Genomic DNA, 19,858 nt, shown 5'->3' with positions numbered 1-19,858 from the left:
ACCCAGCAATTCCACTGCTGGGATTATATCCTAAGAACCCTGAAACACCAATCCAAGAACCTATGCACCCCAATGTTCATAGCAGCACAATTTACAATAGCCAAGAGCTGGAAGCAACCTAGTTGCCCATTAGTAAATGAATGGATCCAAAACTATGGTACATTTACACAATGGAATTCTATGGAGCAGAAAGGAGTTCCTACCCTTTGCTACAGCATGGATGGTACTGGAAAGCATTATGCTGAGTGAAATAAAGCCAGGTGTTGAAAGACAAATACCATATGATCTCACCTTTAACAGAAAGCTAAACAATAAAACAAGCAAGCAAGCAAAATATAACCAAAGACACTGAAATAGAGTATGGCATTGGTGGTATAGTGGTGAGCATAGCTGCCTTCCAATGACACTGAAATAGAGAACAAGCTGACAGTGAGTATAGGGGAGAGGGGAGGGAATTTCAGGGGAAAAAAGGGAAGGATTTACAGGAACTAGTGTAAAGGACACATGAACAACAATTAAGGGGGTTAGAAATGGGAGGGAGGTGGGGAGCACTGTGGGGGTTGGCTGGGATGGGAGTAAAAGAAAACTGTACTTGAACAACAATTAAATAAATTTTTAAAAAGTCTTTAAAAATATATAGTTTCCATCCATTGACAAGAAAAATGTTTTAATAATTAAGAACCATGCAAAAGTGAAATGGGCTGCCTCATGAAGCAAGTAGGTTCCCTATCACTGCCGTTGGAGAAAGGCTGAATGAACACATTTTGAAAGTAATAAAGAGGGATTCATCTATCACATAAGATTGTATCAGATAGCCAAGAAATGCCCTCCACCTCTGAATGATTTATAATAATAGTAATTGTGTGTGGATTAAACTTTGTTGAATCTGCCTCAGAGCCCTGTTCTCAAAAGTGACCTCAAGGACACACTCTAAAATAGTGAATCGTTCTCTTAGATACCAACCATAAAGATCAGCCATGACCCAGATTCCCACAGAAGCTGTTTACAGACAGAGGGTCAGGAACCAAGGCCAGTATTCATTAACTTTGCCTTAAAAAGTGGGAATCGAATATCAACTATTCTTAATGCTAGAAGTAAGGCGCAATGAAGGGTGTTTTTTTTTTTATAGAGGAATTAGACCAAAGATAGAATTCATGTGTTAAAGATCAAACAATCTTCATTTTTTTTCAGAAAGATTTTTTTCTTACATTGATGTTTTAAAATTCAAATAAATATTACAGACTAATTTCTAAAGGCTGATATTAGAAGATGGTCAATCCAGAAGTGAAGAAATATTGACCTTCAAAAGTCAAATATTTGATTTTAGTTGAACATCCAGAAATCCCGGTTTTTCTGTAGAAGGGCCCATGAATCATTCCAATAACTGTCTTTAGGGAAACAATGTGAGAAAGAAACAATGCTCTATTCTCTCCTTCCATTGGAGAATAACAGGGCCTCTTACAGAACACTCGTTAACCCTGAAATAGACACATAATTTACAGTGAACAGGTATTTACTCTGAATTTCAAATAATCAGTGTATCCTTGTGGTCAAAAATCAATAAAACCCAGGTAGGAAATCTTTGTGACTTTGAGACAGGAAGCCCTTTAAACAAAATGACTTCAGCCTAATGGGCTATTACATAAAGTATATTGCAGTTTAAAAACAATCTACTTTTATGGGACCTCTCTGTCTAGATACAAACTGAGTGCTGTCAGAAAAGGAAGCTGTCAATGGAGGAGATTCATAAACATAAATAACAAACAATGCTGAATTTTTCTTTTTCTTATAAGCAAAAGGTAGAAAAAGTTCTTTATAATGAATTTTACCACTCTCTACAGAGCATTTCAAATGTCACCAATTATTATTTTTGCCATAGTAACTACAGAATTAAAAGCACACTGATTTTGTGCTAGAGTTATCTGCTTTGTTTCCTACAGTAGAGCTCTCATTCTCAGGTAACATGATGAAGACATGTGAGGGGAACAAAGTTTCCCACGTGTCTACAAGAAGGCAGCATAGACACAGAGATGAGGACTGGGGGGGGGGGGAATGGGAGGGAGGGGGGAGACTGGGCAGGGGGGTGGGGTGGGATGGGAGAAATAGATAAAAAAAATGTACTTGAAAAGTAACTAAATAAAATTTAATATTAAAAAAAAAAGTTACCCTGAAAAAAGACAAAGTTTAAAAAAAAAAGATTTAAATTAATAGAGCTTTCTACCTGAGTAACTCATAGAACAAACACTCAAAGCGAAGAGCAAAAGACTGATCCTGGAGTATCAGAGGTGCTACTACACAGGAGAACATTCCAAGAACAAACACCTATGTTTCCAGAGTAAAGAGCAAATGAACAAATATTATTCTAAAGTGTTTCCTTAATGACTCCTATGTATATTCATCTTTCCCTTCCTATGCCCTTTGCATCCACTATCTGCATCACACCATGAGAACCTTTTCTAACTGCTTGTACTGTACAACTCAGCAGCACACTGTATCATTCACTAATTGCCTTGAGTGTGTGCCTTGTCAACTGGAAGATGCTCATAGACAAGGACATGGTTCTATATCCCCTGCATCCACTCTCTCAGAGCACTACACAAACTTCAAACCCAGCTACACAATGTGCTGGGCTGCTTGCTTCCTTCCTTCCTTTCCTCAGTGAGAAACCATTGAGAGACTCCTACACAGGTAGTACTATTCACAGCAAGAACATAAGGTGTGCAGGAAACAGAACAAAGTGCATTTACTGAGGATTTTAAAATTGACTAGGGACTTATATAACACGTGCCCATACACAGTAAAAATAATACTTGTCATTAAAGAACATTTTTTTACAAAAAGGAATAATGCTCACTCTGGAAAGATAATACATTTTTTTAATTTAATTTATTTATCTTTAGAGGGGAAGGAAAGGAGAGAGGGAGAGAAACATCAATGTATGGTTGCCTTTCATGCATTCCCTGTTGGGAACTAGCCTGCAGGGAACTGGTCTGCAACCCAGGCATGTGCCCTGACTGGGAATCGCACCGCGATTGTCTAGTTCGCATGCCCGCGCTCAATCCACTGAGCTACACCAGCCAGGGCAAGATAATACATTTTTAAATTAATATTTATAATCCTATCACCACAGCAATCAGTTCTAGTATCTTGGCATGTATCCTTCAGATAAGTTAATTATATCTATAGTATCATATTAGAACCTATTGTAATGTTTAAATTAATATATATTAAAACTCATTTTTAGTTAATTATGGAACAGAACATTTATATGACCTTAGTATATTTGAAGACAATCTTTTAAAATTCAAAGTGAAACTTATATTCATTCCTTGTTGATAACAAGAGTAGATCTAAGAGAGATGGTAGCAAAGAACACGCACAGTACATGAAATTATTTAGAGAATTTTAATACCAACGGGCATTGCAAAAAGTAGTGTCAAGTTGTATTACAATTCCACCTAAAAAGTGCTCCAGTGCTATTAATTTGACAATTAAAATGTTTCACATTTTTTTAACTGAGACTTGATTATAATTATCAAGATAAGCTATCTGTGAGACCACAACTGATACTTATTTTATTTTTATTACAATACTACTCCTGACACTACACATTTTATAATGGAAATGACAATTACTATTATCATTGTCAGCTTTCAAAAACATTTCCTGAGCCCTGGCTGGTATAGCTCAGTGGACTGAGTGCAGGCTGCAAACCAAAGGGTCACCAGTTCAATTTCCAATCAAGGCACATATCTGGGTTGAGGGCGAGGTCCCCAGTGGGAGCCACACATGAGAGGCAACAACACATTGATATTTCTCTCCCTCTCTTTCCCTCTCTAAAAATAAATAAAAATCTTTTAAAAAAAATTCCCAGAAAGCCAAGGTCATAAGCTAACACTAACTTGAACACAACGTGATAGTCAAAAATGCAAAACTGTCCTCAGAGCTGACTCCTAGAATCCTCTGAAATAAAGCGTAACAGGTTTTATTCTGTTTAGACAAAGCTCTTTTAGGTGCTGGGATAATTAAACTACATAGGAACACTTGAGAAATCTACATTTTAATTTTTACTACCATTTTCTTCTGGTGCAGTCCTAATGACTTTCATTAAGGGAAGTAAGTAACTTGCTGCCTGCCCACCTACCCACCTCCATTTACCATTCTCTTTATCCTAGGTCTTTCTGCCAGCCAGCATTTTAACCTGATAACTATGGCACATAGCTTTGATTAGAAATATAAATGTTCCCAAAAAATCAGTCAGGCTCTCATATCTCAAGAATAGAAAAAATATAGTAGTGTTCCAACTAAGCTCTTCTCTAAAGTCATAAAAGTATCCAACAAATTCATATTTAGTGATCCACCAACTTCTTATATAATATTCATAATGGAAGTCAGAAGGAACCTTCTTGCCCTTAACACAAATAGATAATTAAATTTCCTTCAAGAATAAATTTATGATGTGCTTCTTTGTATTCCCCCTTTCACTTCTATTCAGTTGGTTTCCATACTGTTAGTTCTATCAAGCTGTTTCCTTCTACTTTCACCTTTGGGATTTTCTAATTGTTTTATTCAATTTTTCTTCTAAGATGCATTTATATTTCGACTAAGGTCTAGCTGAAAATGAGTGGGTGCATACCTGAAGCAAGCAGACTGAGAGCCAAAGGTCACCTGGACTATAACCTGCCAGGGCAGTGGTTTTAGAATCAGACAACCATACTATGTTGGTTCTATGGTATTCCTAAAGAGCTGCTCCAAATCATACCTTAGTCTCCTCTATGTTTCAGTTTCCTCTGTTTACAGACTTTGTTGGTATGTTTCAATGTTCCATCTGTAAAGTCTACTTTGACTGCAAAAGACTTGGAATGATAAGGTCACTAGAATACTAAACTGACACAAATGTATGAAAGTAAAATTGTGATTGACATGCTGAAAAACCAAGAAATATTTATTTTAGTATAAACTGTGAGAAAGTCAGACAAGAACTAGAGCCTGACATTCCTACATTAGTTGGCACAACACACAACCAGTCTTAACAGAAATGCTGTTGTACAAGGCAAAGTAACTATAACAAATTCCAAAGATGGCCTTTCTTTTCTTACACTTCTCTTCACATTGTACTCCAAACACAGGTCTTTGCCCATTCCACCTACCTCTGTGGATAACAATCACAAATTTATGCTCCTCTTGCCTAAACCATCATATAGTCAAGACTTGCCAACTATGTCAAAGCCCCTTCCTGACAGGAATCAGGACAGGCATCCCTGGCTCTGACACGACCCTGTTCTGACTAACCAGAACAAAATCCCCATGAGCAACAAACATAGTGTATCACTGATATCATGGTAGGCCCTTAATGGGAAACATGCAACTCATTTCTCATCCATCAAACTGTCCCAACAGGCCCTCCTCAGCTCTGTTAGTATAATCTTCACTACAGCAATAATACCTACCATGGATGAAGGTACTAATGATGTCACCCAAACCATCTACAAAACTACATGCCCTGGAGCTCAAGAGAGAACCCAGATGGAAAGGCACAGAAAGGTGATATCTTAAGCATCCAGTAAATGAGGCCATGGTGACATTGGCTGTCTTCTCTAGAGGGTTGTACTTAGCAGCATGCAACCACCCTTCCAAAGTGAAGTGCAAGAAATACATATATGCTCTTCTTCAACTTCAAATATCTCTCCCTCACCAGAAAAGTTTGCATACTGTGTATACTAAAATGGCAGAAGAAATGGGAACTTACATCCAGAAGCACATTTTGAATGAACAATGGAACAGAATCCCTATAGCCACATAAAGGACCTTCTTGATGAGAAACAGGCTCCTTTCACCAAGTCATTTTGGTGCTTAGGACATTAAACATATGCAACTATCCCCACTACCTCCCTCTATAACCCAATATCTACAATAGACATTCAGTGTCCAAATATTTGGTGCAAACCTGAAAGACTTTTTTTAATTTAATTATTGTTCAAGTACAGTTTTCTGTCTTTTACTCCCATCCCAGCCCACCCGCCCCGTGCTCCCCACCTCCCTCCCATTTCCACCCCCCTTAGTTGTTGTCCATGTGTCTTTTATACTAGTTCCTGTAAATCCTTCCTCTTTCTCCCCTGAAATTCCCTTCCCTCTCCCCTCTGGTCACTGTCCCCCTGTTCTCTATTTCAGTGTCTTTGATTTTTTCTTTGCTTATTTGTTTTGTTGTTTAGCTTCCTGTTAGAGGTGAGATCATATGAAAGACAAATCATAATACAAAATCTGATGAGGTTTTTGTACTCATGTCCTATAAATGTGTCTCCTCCTCTGGGGACAAAGGGACCAAACTTTCCCTGTAATTATCTCTGAAGCCAGGAATGGATGCCTTCATACCCCCATCTTGCTTGCAAAGTGAAAAAGCAGTGCATGTCTGTCTTCCTCTTTTAGTTGGTTTTCTTACCCATATTTATCTTGCTACATCCCCAATTAGATTACACTAATTGGTAATTAGATTAGATTACAACCTTCCTGAGAACAAAGAACACATTTTTCTGAGAAGAGAAGCTGTACAGGATATTTTATTCTTAGTTGGACCCTAAAATAAACCTGTTTCCCAAGTGGTTCAGAGATGCAATTATTTTTCTTCATTGGTAATGAGAGAAATGACTAAAAGGAGAGCTAAAAGCCAGGGTCCTTGGTGATGTGAGGATGGCTGAGATCCTGGGTGGCCAAGCCTTGTCCATCACTCATCAAGAGAGACACCATTCTCCAAGATTCACTGCAGGTTGAAGTCTGTTCATTCCACGGCCTACCTACAGCTCTCATTCCCTATGCTCCATCAGAAGCTAAAAATACCTCAGTCTCATTGATTTCAAAGATCAGAAACAGTCAGAAACAAAATGTCAATTTCCAACTGTGCCTCAGGCATATGTCCATTGGTGGAAAGGAAATCTTTGAAATATATAAGCCAATGTCAAGAAGAATGTCACTGAGATACCCCTTCACACCAGTCAGAATGGCCATTATAAACAAATCAACAAACAACAAGTGTTGGAGAGAATGTGGAGAAAATGGAACCCTAGTACACTGTTGGCGTGAATGTAGACTGGTGCAGCCACAGGAGAAAACAGTATAGAATTTCCTCAAAAAACTAAAAATGGAAGTGCCTTTTGACCTGGCAATTCCACTGCTGGGATTATACCCTAAGAATTTTGAAAACAAATTGAAAAGAACCTATGCACCCCAATGTGCAATGTGAAATGGGGAGCAGAGATATAAAAGAGTAAAGTGCACATATATTCAATTGAAGGTAAATTGTTATCTATTTAAAATACATTGTTATAACTTTAGGAAATTGTATCTAATCCCCAAGGGACCAATAAAAAAGTTTATAGACTATACATGAAAGTAAATGAGACAGGAGTCAAAACATGTCACTAACAAAAAGTAAATTAATACAACACTAACAGAGAAAATTATGAACAAAAGTGCTATAAGAAAAATAGAAAAAAAATAAAAAGAAGTTCCTCCCTATCATAAGTGAAATAAACCTCACAATCAATAGACATAGACTGGTGGAGTTCAGAAATTTTTAAAAATCCACTTATGTTCCATATACAAGAGACTCACTTTGGATCTACGTTAACAGGAAAGAATGGAAAAAGATATTCCATGCAAATACTTGGACTCTACTAGAATCAGGCAAAATAGACATTAACTCAAAAACTAGTAAAAGAGACAAAGATTAAAGATAAATGAAATACAGAATAGAAATAATTAGAGAAAATCAGTGAAACCAAGAGTGGGTTCTACAAAAAGATCAACCATTCTAAAATACTGAAGATAAGAGAACACTTACTATCTCATTCTATGAAGCCAGGATTACTCTAATACCAAAGCCAGAGAAAGATACTACGAGAAAATAAAACTATAAACCAATAATGCCATATGAATATTAATATAAAAATCCTCAAAAAAATACTAGCAAAATAAATTGAACAGCGTGTTATACAATACAATGAAGAAGGATTTATTCCTTCAATGGAAGAATGTTTCAATATATAAAAATCAATCAATGTAATATACCACATTAACAAATGATGAAAAAAACACATGATCATTTCAATTAATGCAGAAAAGAGCATTTGATGAAATTCAACACCTGTTCATATTTGAAACAATCAACAAACTAGGAACAGAAGGAATGTGCCACAACATTATAAAGGCAATTTATGAAAAACTCACAGCTAATATCACACTCAAAGATGAAAGATGGAATGCTTTTCCTCTAATACTGGGAACGAGACAAGGATGATACTTTCACCACTTCTATTCAATATGGTACTAAAAGTCTAACCAGAGCAATTTGGCAAGAAAAGGAAATAAAAGACATCCAAAGTGGAAAAGAATTAAAATTATCTCTGTTTACAAATGACATGATCTCATGTGTGGAAAACACAGGGGATTCCACAAAAATACATTAAAGTTGCAGGATACAAAGTCAATATGCAAAATTAGTTGTGTACCTATATACCAACAATAAACAATATGAAAAAGAAACTAAGAAAATAATTCCATTTAAAATAGCATCAATGGCTCTGACTGGTGTGGCTCTGTGGATGGAATACAAGCCTGTGAACCAAAGGGTGGCTGCTTCAATTCCTAGTCAGGCACATGCCTTGCTTGCAGGCCAGGCACCAGTGGGAGTCAAACAAGAGGCAACCACACACTGATGTTTCTCTTCTTCTCTTTCTCTCTCCATTCCACTCTCTCTGAAAATAAATAAATAAATAAAATATTTTTTAAAAATATAATAAAATAACATCAAGGGGCTTCCAGTCAAAATGCAAGCACAGGCAGACATGGCTCACCACTTTGTACCACAACAAAATTACTACTAAAATACAGAATGACCAAGGCTCAGAACTGACAAAAATAGAGTTAAATGGAAGTCTGACAACTACAGAATTAAAGAAATGATATCCAGCTTCCAGCCAAGATGGAGGCATAGGTAGATACACTTTGCCTCCTAACACAACCAAAAGAAAGACAAATTTAAAAATGAAAAAGAACCAGAACTGCCATAAAATCGAAATTTATGGAAGTCCAACAACCAAGGAGTTAAAGAAGAAACATTCATCCATTTCATTAGAAGGGGCACAGATGGGCAGCCTGGGTGGAGAGGACTTATAGCAAGGGGGTGGCTGTCAGACAGGGCAAGGCAGCAGCTGTAGAGCATGTGGTCCCATGTTTCTGTAAAGACAAATTGGGAGGAACAACTGGGAAGCAAGACAGACCTTGCAACCCTTGGTTCCAGCCTGGGGAAATAAAGCCTCAAAACCTCTGACAAAAACAACCTGTGGAAGTTGAGGCAGCAGGAGAAACTCCCAGCCTCACAGGAGAATTTACTGGAGAGACCCACAGGGTCCTGAATGTACACAAAACCACCCACCCTGGAATCAGCACCAGAAGGGCCCAATTTGCTTGTGGGTAGTGGATGAAGTGACCTAAGGCCATCCAAGAGCCAGGCAAGAGGCATTGTTCCTTCTTGAACTCCTCCCCCAAAGACAGCACCACAACCCAATGATGTAGGTTGCCCCACTCTGGCAAATAGCTAAAGCCCTGCCCTTCACTATATAACAGATGCACTCAGACAAAAAAAAAAAAAAATAGGGCCCAAATGAAAGAACAGATCAAAGCTCCAGAAGAAAATACAACTAAGTGATGAAGAGATAGCCAACCTATTAGATACAGAGTTCAAAACACTGGTAATCAGGATGCTCACAGAAATGGTTGCAAAGTGGAAGAAAGAGTGAAGGCTATGCAAAGTGAAATGAAGGAAAATGTACAGGGAACCAACAGTAAAGGAAAAGAAACCAGCACTCAAATCAGTAATTTGGAACAAAACAGAAATAAACATTCAGCCAGAACAGAATGAAGAAACAAGAATTTAAAAAATCTAGGAAAGGCTTAGGAACCTCCTAGACAACTTCAAACATTCCAACATCTGAAGCATAGGTGTGCCAGAAGGAGAAGAGAAAGACCAAGAAATTGAAAACTTATTTGAAAAAAATAATAAAGGAGAACTTCCCCAATCTAGCAAAGGAAATAGACTTCCGGGAAGTCCGGGAAGCTCAAAGAGTCCCAAAGAAGTTGGACCCAAGGAAGCACACACCAAGGCACATCATAATTACATTATCCAAGATTAAAGATAAGGAGAGAATATTAAAAGCAGGAAGAGAAAAGGAGACAGTTACCTACAAAGGAGTTCCCATAAGACTATCAGCTGATTTCTCAAAAAAAAAAAAAAAAAAAACCTTGAAGGCAAAAAGGGGCTGGAAAGAAGTGTTTAAAGTCATGAAAGGCAAGGACCTACATCCAAAGATTACTCTATCCAGAAAAGCTGTCATTTAGAATGAAAGAGCAGGTAAAGTGCTTCACAGATAAGGTCAAGTTATAGAACTTCGTCATCACCAAGCCTTCATTATACGAAATGTTAGAGGGACTTACCTAGGAAAAAGAAGAAGATCAAAAATATGAACACTAAGATGTCAACAAACTCACAACTACCTACAACAAAACAAAACACACAAAAAAAACTAACATGAACTAAGCTAACAACTAGAACAGGAACAGATTCACAGAAATGAGATCACATGGAGGGTTATCAATGAGGAAAGGGAGAGGGAGAATGGGGGAAAGGTACAGAGAATAAGAAGCATAAATGGTAGGTATAACATAGATAGGGTGAGGTTAAGAATAGTATGGGAAATAGAGAAGCCAAAGAACTAAGGTGGAGGAATGATGGTGGGATGGGAAATATAGGGAAAAATAGAAAAATTGTAATAGCATAATCAATCAGTTTTTAAAAAAAGAAATCACATCCATCCAGACTGGTAGGAGGGGTGATCAGGAACAGGCTGGTCCCACATCCACACATGGTACATAAAAATTGGGAGGGATATCTCAGGAGCAAGGAATCCCAGCCCCACACCAAGCCCCCAGCCAAGGTTTCTAGTGCCAGGAAGATAAGTTCCCACAACTTCTGACTGCAAAAACTATTGGGGATTGGGTTGGTGGAAGAAAATTCTAGAGCACCAAGAAGTTCCTCTTAAAGAACCATACATAGTCTTACCTACTCAGACTCACTCCCTCTGGGCTCTCACATTAGGGAGGAAGCTTGAGGGGCACCAGTGGCATGCAAGGGAAGGCTGAGGTGTCTGGCATCAAGGTGAGCAGAAGCTATTGTCCCTTTTCTGAGCCCTCCCACACAGAGCAGGCAGACCATTGACACATCTAAGATGCCATCAACCTGATTAACACTGACCTAACATGGAGATCCCCAGGGACTCTACCCTACCAACTTAAGGGCCCAGCCAAGCTCCTTTTCCACATAAATGGCTGATCTTGGCTTATGCTTCACAACCTCCTAAATCCACTTAAACAAGCATCAGCTGGTCTCAGTGATCCTTCAGGCCCAGAACTAGCAGCATAGATTAACAACTTGGCCTCACCTGGAAATCTCCAAGCCCAGCACAAGTAGCAGCCATCCCAGATTGCTTTATAACTCAGGTAGGGTGGCCCTGGGCAAAGCACAAGTGGAAACTAATTTTGGCCTTCACTACCCAAAAAACCATTGGGCCAGTGCACCCAGTGGACAGCTACAGACCACAAAGAAGTACCACCATCCTGCCCCTGCACCACTGATACTCCATGGAGGGTGGAAGTTGGTGGTAAGTGGTCACAGCAAATCATTGCAGCTCATTGGCCTGGGTAAATACCTCCCATTGATCTGCCAACAGCAACAAAGGCTCAACTACAAGAGGAGATTGTACTCAGCCCACACAAAGGGTGTACTTCAAGTACCCAGCTTGAGTGATAGGGGAGACTGTTACACGGGACCCTAAAGGACACCTACTGCACATTAGACCACACTACCAAGACAGAGTCAAACAGCTTTACCTAATACATAGAAACAGACACAGGGAGGCTGCCAAAATGAGGAGATAAAGAAACATGGCCCAAATGAAAGGACAGATCAAAACTTCAGAAAAAAAGCTACACAAAATGGAGATAAGCCATTTCTCAGATGCAGAGTTCAAAACACTTGTTATTAGGATGCTGAAGGAACTCACTGAGGACCTTAACAGCATAAAAAATCCAGTAAGAAACATAGGATATGTTTCTACCCTACCATAGGGTAGAAGAGGCTGAGAACATCAGGGAGCAAAAAACAACCAACCAGAACAATAAGAAGAGAATTTTTAAAAAAGAAAGAAAGAAAAAAAAACAAGGACAGTATAAGTAGCCTGTAGGACATTTTTAAGAAATCCAACATTCACTTCATAGGGGTAGTAGAAGAAGAAGAGAAAGAGAAAGGAATTAGAAATCTATTTGAAATAATAATGAAAGAAAACTTCCCTAATTTGGTGAAGGAAATAGTCATACAAGAAGCACAGAGAGCCAAACAAGATGGACACAAAGAGGCCTACCTGAAGGCACATCATAATTAAAATACCAAATGTTAAAGATAAAGAGATAGGAGGGGTGGTATGGGAGAATGGGTGAGAGGTGAGGGGATTAAGAAGTACAAATAAGTAGTTACAGAATAGCCATGGGAATAAAAATACAGTATAAGAAAGGGAATAGCCAAAGAACTTACTTGCCTGACACATGGATGTGAACAGGGCTGGGGGATTGCCTGAGAGAGTGGGGATGTACTGGGTGGAGGGGAGCAAATGGGCAAAAATCAGGACAACTCTAATAGTATAACCAATAAAATATAATTTTAAATAAATAAATATCAGATTTTCCCAATTATGTTCTCCTATAGAACTTTCATGGTGCTGCAACTTATTTTTAAGTTGTATCCACCTTGAATTTACTTCTGTGTATGGTGTAAGTTGGTGGTTGAATTTCATTTTTTTGGAGGTAGCTGTCCAGATCTTCTAACATCATTTATTGAAGAGGCTATCTTTACTACATTTTATGTTTCTGCCCCATTTCTCAAATTTTAATTAACCATACAGACATGGGCTTATTTCTGGGCTCTCCGTTCTATTCCATTGGTCTATGTGTCTGTTCTTATGCCAATACCAGACTGCTTTGATTACAGTGGCCTTGTAATATGGTTTGATAGCAGGTATTGTTATCTCTCCTACTTTATTCTTCTTTCTCAAAATTGCTGAGGCTATTTGGGGTCATTTATGATTCCATATAAACTTTTGCAGTGTTTGTTTTATATCTGTGAAATATGTCATTGGTATTTTAATAGGAATTGCTTTGAATCTATAAATTGCTTTGGGTTATATGGACATACTAAGTGCCCATCAGTAAATGAGTGGATAATAAAAAACTATAGTACATTTACACAATGGAATACTATGCAGCAGAAAGAAAGAAGTAGTTCTTACCCTTCGACATAGCACGGATGGAACTGGAAAGCATTATGCTAAGTGACATAAGCCAGGTGGTGAAAGACAAATACCATATGATCCCTCCTATAAGTGGAACCTAATCAATAAAACAAACAAGCAAGCAAAATATAACCAGAGACATTGAAATAAAGAACAAACTAACAGTAACCAGAGGAAAGGGGGAAAGGGATAAAGGGGTAAAACAGGGGAGGGTCCATGAGGGAACACATATATAGGGCACATGGACAAAGCCAATGGGGATAGATTTGAGGGTGGGAAGTGTGGAGCCATGGTGGAGTGAATATGGAGACAACTGTACTTGAATAATAAATAAATGAATAGATAAATAAATAAATAGCATTAAGAAGAATAAAATACTTAGAAATAAACTTAATCAAGTAGATGAAAGATTTGTATGGTACAAACTAAAAAAAAACACTGATGAAAGAAATTAAATAAAAAGATACCCCATGTTGATAAATTTGAGTACTTAATATTATTAGGAAGATTTAATACTGTTAAGATATCACAGGGTGAGGGGAGCTGGGATGGGAGAAATAGACAAAAAACTGTACTTGAAAAATAACTAAATAAAAAAAAAAAGATATCAGTTCTAACAAGTGATTCCATGGGTTCAATGCAAACCTTACAAAAATCTCAAATGATTTTTGCCCAAACCTTTCAATGGGCAAAGGATAGTCTTTAAAAGAAGAAATGGATAGAGAACATTAAGTATCCATATGGAAAAGAATGAAGTTGAATCATTCCCTAACACCATATACGAAAATTAACTCAAAATAGATTAAAACCTACATTTAAAAGCTAAAATATAGAACTCTTAGGGAAAAAACATAGAGGGAAGTTTCATGACATTGAATTTCACAGTAATTGCTTAGATATAACATCAAAAACACAGGTAACAAAAAAAATTAATTGGACTTCGTCAAAATTTAAAACTTGTGCATCAAAGGACACTATCAAGAGAGTGAACAGGCAATGCACAGCATTAGAGAATATTTCATATAATGCATCTGATAATATGTAAAGAACACCTACAACTCAAACGAAAAAGCAAACAATGTGATTAAAATATAGGCAAAAGGAAAGGAGTTTGGTAGGTGGAGGGATTGAGCAGAAAAGAAAAAGAACTCATGGGCATGAACAAGTGTGAAGATTACAAGGGGAGAGCCGTAATTGGAGGTGGAAGAGGGTATAGTGGGAATAAAAGGTAATGAAGAAAAAAATCCCATAAAAAGGAACTGTTTAGAAAGGGGAGGGAAGGAAAAGGAAAAAGAAAGGAAAGAAAAGAAGTAGAGTGTTGGCAAGGACATGGAGAAACACGAACACTTTTGTGTTGCTGGTGGGAATAAATAATGGTACAGCTGCTATTTCAAACACCATAGTGGTTTCTCAAAACATTAAGCAGAGAATTATCATACTCAACCAATTCTATTTCTGAGTAAATAACTAAAAGTTCTGAAAACAGAGACTTAAGCAGATATGTGTACAGCAATGTTCATAGAAACAATATTCATAGTAACCAAAAGGTGAAAACAAACCAAATATCCTTCAAATGATGAACAGATAAACAAAATGCAATACCCACCCCCACACACAAGGGATATTTCTAACCTTCAAAAAAAGAGAAAGTCTGACATTTGGTACAACATGGATGAATTTTAAAGGCATTACTCGAAGTTAAATAAGGCAGACACAAAAGTACAAATGCTATACCTTCCAATCATATGAAGTACCTAAAATAGTCAAATTCATAGGGTCAAAGTGGAATGGTGGTTGCTGGGAGAATGGATGAGGGGGAAATAGGGACTTAATGTTTAATGGGAACAGAGTTTCAGTTTGGGAAGAAGAAAAAGTTTTGGAGATGAACAATGGTGATGACTGGACAACACTATAAATGTACTTAATATCATGGAGCTGTATAACTAAAAATGGTTAAAATAGTAAATTTTGTTGTGTCTATTTAAGTATATAATATTTAATAAAAACAGTTAAAAACATATCAAGAATCCCAACTCTAGGAAGTGAGACTGAATGATTTTTATTTCCTTTTTAAAATTGTTAATATCTGTTTTCGTAATGTTTTATTACCATTTTAATAATAAAAGAAAGTACCTCTTCTTTTATTTTTAAAAGAAAGAATATCAGTATTAAATTTAGTTATTGTACTTATTCTAGCTGTCTACAATTTTGTTTATGTTTTAATGCAATTTTTTATCTTTCCATATGAAAAGGACACAAAACATAATAGATATGTAAAAAGAAAACAGATTTAAAGAGATGACGTGTTCACTATATAACACATTAATTTTTGAAAAGCCATTATTTTAATCAGCAAATGTTATTTACAAGCTGCAATGGAAAGCAGTCCCTGAAATATAGAAAATAAAACTTTCAAATGTCTCCCTCTTCCTGACCAAAATATGCTATGTCACAGGTATTATAAATTAAGCACAAATGAAGTGGTAAACTATTTTATCTTATAATTCTTTAAAAAGAATGTGTCTTCTCTCATCCAAGGCCAAACAGATAGATATACACACAAAAATCCTGAAGACTCACCATTGTCTTCTTCAAAGGAAACAAAGTCAATGGAAAACATCATTGGGAAACACCACCATCTTCTCTATCTACCTTTCACCCCGAGTCTCCCACAAATCTACTCAGCTAAAAACAAAAACAGAAAAAACATACAAGCCAGAATTTGTGTACAAATAACTAAGTTTGAACATACAATTATCTTGTCAGAAATTAAGCATTATATTTTACACAGAGTAACAACCACCAATAACTTCTAAAAACTAAACTGTTCTTTGCAGAAATGCAAAACTGAATGATTTGGCGCAGTTCAATTCTATTTTCTTTAGAACCTTATCTTTACAGAGTAAATATATAAGTGACAGTAACCTTTACACTCTCAGAAACATTCGCAAACAAATCCACCCATGCTGTATTCAAGAAGGGCATAGAAATGTTCAGGGCTGAGGATGCTGTCACAGTCAACAGCAGCAGTTACCATTTTTAGATTTGTTTCAGGAAACTCAACCACTTTAAACTTGTAAAACTAAACAAGATAAGAAAATAAATAATATTTTATCCACTCATCTCTCACCTCCATAGAATTTCTTACTAGAGGTCCCCTTAAACAAAACAAAGAGAGAACACATTTTTAGTGAGCCCAGGTCTAAAAATAAAAAATAAAAAATCAAGGAGTAACAGAAAGGAAAAATGGTAGATAATATAAAACACCATCGTTCAGAACAGTTGCAAGAAAGACAGCAGATAAGAGCAAAGCCTTATCCAGCTAGAGTCTCCTTTTTGGGTCACAGAAAGAAGGAAAAAATGGAAGAACAGAGGATAGAAGAGAGGAAGGGAGGAAACTTGAAGCTACAGAAGATCATACAGTTCTTAATGATCCACTAAATGAAGATGCAAAAATTTTCCATAATCATCACTTGCTACTTACGTGCATCTACCTCCATAATGACTATCCAATGAGAGTAAGTTTCCTTTCACTATATAACTATGCTGCTGTGACTATATTTCCAGTCCTGAAGATACACCAAGTTATAGTGACAAAACACAAGTTTTCTTAAACTTGATTTTGAATCCTCACTCTGCCTATTGTTGAGTGACAATAACCAAGTTATGTAACCTTTGTGAAACTACTGTTCTTATCCATGATAATGAACACAATAGAACTTTATTCTTCTCTTCCAGAATGCAAACAAACACAAAAGGACAATGAAAAAGTTGTATGAAATTTTCAATCTCCATATTCAGGCAACTAGGAGACAGATAACAATCTACAAACTTCAAACTAACCTGTAAAAACTGCCAGAGGCAACTGGAATTAGGCTGAAAGTACAAAGGAGGAAGCAAAGACAAAACCACAGAGAAATGAAAGGATTTAGGGTTGAAAGAACCCATGCACCATGAACAAAAGCATGCTCTAAGGTGAAGAGCACATCGTGAAGGACACAAGCCATATTTCATGGCAGAAGCAAGAAAGCAGCAGAATATGTCCACACCTACATAGGTTCAAAGAATCAGGAGATAAGACTCTTCAAAAAATCTCACAGATGCAAAAAAAATCACATGGATGGGCCATATTTATAGGAAAGAGCCCTATCTCTGATGCAGGCCAGATAGAGGGAAGCACTGGGGTGTGAAGCATGGAAAGTTACACTGGAAGCTTCCTCATACCTCTAACAAAAAGCTAGTCTTGGGAAATCCAACTTACTCAGCAATGAGTAGTGAAAACGGAATTGGTAAAAATCAGTTAAAGATATTCTAATCCAAAAATATAAAACCATAAAGCTTACCAAGAGATGAAGAATACTCCCTAGAATGTTACCATTGGGCATATCAAGATGTAACCAACTACATTACCATAAAATTTTAAGTATTTAAGAGGCGATCATGCCTTGGCCAGGTAGTTCAATTGGCTCAAGCATTATCCTATACACCAAAAGATTTCAGTCCAGTTGGGGCACATAGTAATAGCAACTAATTGATGGTTTTCCCTCAAATCTATCTTTCCCTCTCACATTGATCTCTCTCTCTCTCCCTCTCCCCGCCCCCCGTTTCTCTCAAAGATCAATAAACATATCCTCAGAGAAAGATTTTAAAAAAGAAAAAGGACAGGTAAACACTTCTATGAAAACAAATGTGAAGAAAAAAAAGACCACAAAATACAAATGTAAGAATTCAAGATAGAACATTGGAGTATGCAGGTTCTCTTGAATTGGTTTTAGAATTCTTAGGGTATAACCGCAGCATTGAAATTGCCACACCAAAAGGAAGTTACACTTTTCATTTTCTGAGGGTATTCCATACTGTTTTCCACAGTTTGGAATACAGTTTGGAATACAGTATGGAATACAGTATGGAATTTCTGACTGCATCAGTTTGCATTCCCGCCAACAGTGTGTTGCAGTTCCCTTTTCTCCAAAACCTCACCAACACTTTTTTGTTGATTTGTTTATCAAGGCCATTCTGACTTAAATCCCATTGTGATTTTAATTTGCATCCCTCTGATGGCTCGTGTGTTCAGCATTCTTTTATATGCCTATGGGGCCTCTGACATTCTCCTTGGAGAAGTGTCTGTTCGGGTCTTTTGCCCTCTTTTTAATTAAATTGTTTCTCTGCAGAGGAGATGTATGATTTCTTTATATATTTTGGAGATCAAACACTTCTCCAAGATATCGTTGGCAAATATATTTTCCCATACAGTTGGTTCCATTTTCATTTTGCTGATGTTTTCTTTAGCTATGCAAAAGTCTTTTAATTTGATATAGTCCCATTTGCTTATTCCTTCCTTTATATCTTTTGCTCTAGGGGACATATTGGTGAAAATAGTGCTGAGCAGAGTATCTGAAATTTTCCTGCCTGTGTTCTCCTCTAGAACTTTTATGGTGTCATAACTTATATTTAAGTCTTTTATCCACCTTGAATTATTTTTGTGTATTGTGTAAGTTGTTGGTGGTTGAGTTTCCATTTTTTTGCATGTAGCTGTCTAGACTCCCCAAACCATTTGTTGAAGAGGCTATTTTTACTCCATTTTATGCTCCCATACCTTTTGTCACTTATTAATTGACCATAGGGACTGGATTTATTTCTGGGCTCTCTATTCGGTTCCATTGGCCTATGTGTCTGTTCTTATGCCAGTACCAGACCGTTTTGATTACAGTGGCCTTGTAATATGGCCCTACTTTGATAGTAGGTCCTACTTTGATCTTCTTTCTCAAAATGGCTGTGGCTATTCAGAGTTTGTTATGGTTCCATATAATTTTTTGAAATATTTATTCTGTATCTTTGAAATATATCATTGGTATTTTAATAGGAATTGTGTTGAATTTATAAATTACTTTGGATATAATGGGGATTATGATGATATTAATTTTCCCGATCCATAAACATGGCATATGCTTCCATTTATTTGTGTCTTCTAAATTTCTTTCTTCAGTGTTCTGTAGTTTTGCGAGTACAGGTCTTTTAACTCCTCAGTAAGGTTTATTCCTAGGTACTTTTTTTTCTTGTTTCTATAGCAAATAGAATTTTTTCCTGATTTCTGTTTCTGGTATTTCATTGTTGTTGTACAAAAATGCCTTTGATTTCTGAATATTGACCTTATATCCCACCGTTTTTCCAAATTCACTTATTAGGTCAAGTAGTTTTATGGTGGAGTCCATAGGATTTTCTATGTACATTATCATATCAACTGCAAACAGTGACAGTTTTACTTCCTCCTTTCCAATCTGAACGCTTTTTAAAATTTATTTATTTGTTTGTTTGTTTGTTTTTGTCTGATTGCTTTTGCTAGAACTTCTAATACTATGTTCAATAGAAGTGATGAAAGTGGACACCCTTGTCTTGTTCCTGATCTTAGTGGGAAAGCTTTTAGTTTTTGTCTGTTGAGAATGATGTTGGCTGAGGGTTTTTCA

At 36.9% G+C, this 19,858-nt stretch overlaps 1 protein-coding gene across 10 annotated transcripts in view; it reads right to left on the bottom strand.

Moving 5' to 3' along the window:
• LDLRAD4 (low density lipoprotein receptor class A domain containing 4) overlaps positions 1-19,858 on the bottom strand; it is a 670,991-nt gene that overhangs the window by 444,665 nt on the left and 206,468 nt on the right. Inside the window, exon 10 of one of the 10 annotated variants that reach the window (XM_053668815.1) lies at positions 15,975-16,079. The exons of the other annotated variants lie outside the window; for them this stretch is intronic. The gene's annotated coding sequence lies outside the window, so the exon portion shown is untranslated. The remainder of the gene's footprint in view (positions 1-15,974; positions 16,080-19,858) is intronic. 10 annotated transcript variants of the gene reach the window in all.

This window comes from Artibeus jamaicensis, unplaced genomic scaffold (genome assembly GCF_021234435.1).
Source record: "Artibeus jamaicensis isolate MK-2021 breed Jamaican fruit bat unplaced genomic scaffold, CSHL_Jam_final contig_511, whole genome shotgun sequence".
NCBI lineage: Eukaryota > Metazoa > Chordata > Mammalia > Chiroptera > Phyllostomidae > Artibeus > Artibeus jamaicensis.
The sequence above is the reverse complement of the archived record's forward strand: the minus strand, read 5'-3'. Positions and strand labels throughout refer to the sequence as shown.